The sequence below is a fragment of the Coptis chinensis genome, chromosome 4 (genome assembly GCF_015680905.1).
Source record: "Coptis chinensis isolate HL-2020 chromosome 4, ASM1568090v1, whole genome shotgun sequence".
Classification (NCBI taxonomy): domain Eukaryota; kingdom Viridiplantae; phylum Streptophyta; class Magnoliopsida; order Ranunculales; family Ranunculaceae; genus Coptis; species Coptis chinensis.
The window spans coordinates 69,814,547-69,818,519 of NC_141459.1; the positions used below are offsets into that span (position 1 = coordinate 69,814,547).

The 3,973-nt window shown below is 40.4% G+C and overlaps 1 pseudogene; it reads right to left on the reverse strand.

Annotated features, from left to right (window-relative positions):
• Nucleotides 1–1,258: 1,258 nt before the first annotated feature.
• On the reverse strand, nt 1,259–1,351 carry LOC147504569 (small nucleolar RNA R71; annotated as a pseudogene).
• Between the last annotated feature and the right edge of the window lie 2,622 nt (nt 1,352–3,973).

Genomic DNA, 3,973 nt, shown 5'->3' on the forward strand with positions numbered 1-3,973 from the left:
GGGTAGTTGCATCGTAGTCTAGTTGCCTTTTTCGTAAATCTCTCATTAGACTTTAAGTTTAGAGTACTTACACTTGAGAACATAGCATGCGGAAGGACTAAGAGTGGAACGAATCACTCTACTCCACTATATCTCATAGACTTGAGAGTAGAAACTTTGATAATATAGACCCATAAGAAGCGTTTAGTTTTACTTACGTTTAGAGTTTCATTGCTTTATTTCGTAGGTAAAACTATTTATTTTACTTTTATCAAATGGCGCCGCTGCCATCTTAGTTTCACTTTCGTATTGTTTTCGTAGTGATTAGTACTGTTCTTAAAAGTCTCATTTCACCCACCCACCCTTGTTTGATTCATACTGTGGTTGTCCATTTCAGAGTTGAAAAATTCCGGGTAAAAATTACACTGAGCGCGCGCGCGCCTTCCTTGAGCGCGACCCGCCCTTAAACTCTGGAATTCTAAAATACACTGAGCGCGACCGCGCCCTATGCGCGCCCGACCCGCGCCCTTAACAAAAAATTTCGGATTTCGACAGTTTTGATTCGAACTTTGATCTTTCATATTTTTCAGTGTTCTAACCTGCTATATACACTGAACAAGCGTAAACAAGACGCTATTCATAAGCGAAGCAAGGACACAATCAGGTATTCCTTTCTTCCACACCTCGCATCTCCTGTTAGAGGTTTATACTAGTATATCAGAATTGTTTGGAGTGTTGACGTGTTTAGCTAAGTTGGTCTTAGCCTTGTATGAGGTTAAGGTATGGCCGAACAAAAACACCGAACGTAAATACACAACAACATCAACAATCAAGTCTATCTAGTATACCACACACTACACCTCTAGCTACTATTTCACATACACCACCTGATATAATGGCGGAAGAAAGAGAGACTCTCTCTCGACTTCTACAAAGCCTTGGCGATAGCCCCAAATCTTGCATCGTTCTAGCAGACCCACCGGGGGATTTCCGAATCCCCCCAAATATTTTAATTTGTTACCCGTTTTTCATGGATTAGACCATGAAAAATCTTATCAGCACATGCGCAGGATTGAACAAGTCCTAACAACATTCCACCATCCTACGGTTGGTTGAACAAATTAAATTAAGGGTATTCCCTTTCACCTTAGCCGATAAAGGCGGCGTCTTGGTTAACGCCCAAACGCCTAATTGTGTGGACTCATGGGCTAAACTTGTTTAGAATTTGTTTATGGAACATTTTTACCCACCCCCCTAAAGACGGATGAGATGCTTTCCAAGATTCATTTCTTTTCGACAAAATCCTCATGAAACATTTTGAAGCTTGGAATCGTTTCACCGATCTCCTTATAGAGTGTCCACATCATAACTTAGCGAAAGACCGTTAGTTCGTGCCTTTTCAAAGGACTTCTACACCACCATAAAGAAGTCCTTGACATAATGAATGGGGGTAGTTTTTAAGCAAAGGAACTCGGAGGCTTATAAATTTTTAGAGGACCAAACTAAAGCGAAATAACAACTGGGGGTAGTCGAATACTCCGGCTCCGCTAGTTCTTCTTCAGCGATTAAGGCTACCCGGTATGTTTGAGGTTAAATCAGATCCCGAGCTTAAAACTCTAATTGAATCCCTCACAAAAAGGTAGAGCGCCATTTACGTACAACAAAAGCCAATCCCCGTCATGAATGTAAATTCAAATCCATGTAGTTTACATTTGGAGCCCCACGAGCATCCCGACTCCCATCGTCCTATAGCCTATGAGCGGGCTTGTTCCATTAATAGTGAACCTAAGCCCCTTGGAGACAAAATCCCAACTTCGGTTGGAGAAATAACTAAAACGCCACACCCCAAGGGTACAATAATCAATATGTTAGGCCTACGCATACGGCTTTAACCAAGCCCCACTACGACAAGGGTGGTCGGGGAATTTTAATAATTATAGACAAGGTCAAGCACAAGGTCAAAGTAGTTATAATAATTATAATGCTAATAGAGGTATCGTTCGGTAAATAATAACTACCAAAATCCACCCATAAATAATTCACGTGAAATAGTTCAAATACACCACCCGTGACTACTACACCCACACAACGGATCGTCTTGACACCTTCATACAAGTGAGCCAAAAACTTTTCCAAACCATGGCTCAATCTAACCAATGCGGCTTCTACAATCCGTTAATAATTTAACCAAACGGTTGGCTCAAGATAAAGCCCAACCCAAAGGTGTGTTTCGTGTAACGAAATACCTAATCCTAAAACAACAAATATAGCCTTTGAGGTAACCGATAATACTAGTAGTGAATATGAAAATGTAGGTGAGCTAAAGGCCATCACCACTCTCCGTTCGGCAGAGTGGTTGATAACAAAGTAACTATGCATATAGTTACCCCACCAAGAGCCCTACACACCGCTATATTACTAGATACCGAAATAGAAACCCAAGAGCCTACCCTTTGTAGAGGTACCGATTCTAACAAAACCTAAGAAACAGAAGCCACGGTTAAACACCCGAGGTAATACCATTGCTAAATATAGACGAAACCACCGTTTCCACAAAAATTAGTCATGTTAACTAGGGATACAAATTACGAGGAGATTAGGGATGTTTTTAAGAATCTAACTATAAACCTTCCCTTCCTCGAAGCTATAAAAAGCTACCACACCATGCTAAGTTTCTTAAGGAATTGTGTACTACTAGGCGTAAGACCAATATACCAAAAGCGCCTTTTAATTTAAGAACAATTCCCAACTCTATCGAACATAATGGAATTGTTAAGTACAAGGACCACGGTAGCCCTCTTCAGACAATGCACCTTAGGAGATTCCTATACGACGACAGCGTTATTAGACTTGGGGGCTAGTGTAAACTTACTCCCGTTTTATTTGTATAGACAAATAGGTCTAGGCGAGATGCAACCCACTAGAATGACGGCGTTGCAATTAGCTGATCGGTCTATTAAGTATCCTAAGGGTGTCGTCGAAAATGTTACGGTCAAAATTCGGGATTTTTACTATCCGGCTGATTTTGTCATCCTCGACATGAAGTGGATTAGCGACTCTGTCCGATCATCTTAGGGCGTCCTTTTTCGGCAACCGCCAATGCGCTCATTAATTGCCGTGATGGTTCAATGTCCATGTCTTTTGGCCATCTTTACGTTGAAGTCAATGTTTTTAAAACAAAGAACCGCGATTACCCGATTCGATCTATGGATGGAGAGGTTAGCATGATCGAGGCGTTGCTTTCGAGATTATTTCAACAACACGTTCCCTGATAATCATATGCCCAAATTTCTTTCCTTTGGAAGATCAGACTCCAATATTTCGATCCCTACACTAGTCGATACACATATTACGGATAAGGAGGAGATAGATGACTTTCTCAAAGATATAGAGGACTATCATAGTAACGAGGATATGACCAATCTAGATGAGCAATTCGATGAGTTTCTTCGAGAAGGTGATGAATCACCCTATCAAGAACTACTTTGCACAACATCCACCTCGATTCTCCTCCTTCCACCCTTTCAAAGGAATCTCGAGTTTGCACTCGATCCTTTTGTTTCTCCTGTGCTCCATAATTTTTTAAATCCACCTAGTAAACAAATACTTCAGAAGGACAAACCATTTGACACCTTCATTTTCAGACTTGAGACAGTCCCTACACACACAATGAATGAGTTTTGTGCTAAAACCACATCCTCATTGTTTACAGGCTGCCTTTCTACAACTTATCCATATCTACCATATTCTCCACAACCATTCACTTTTCCACCCTTATTTACTAGAACACCCACTCATTCAAAAATGAAAAATAAGGTGCATGATAGGTTACATAATAAGGTTATCTGACTTCGCTTTCATTTCACTAGGTTGAGTCATAGGAAATCTTGGTGCTTGATTGTGTTTGGATATGTTTTCTGTGATATTTATTTATGGAATGATCCACAATTATTTCGGTTGTTGATATATGATAAATTGCATATTCATACATACA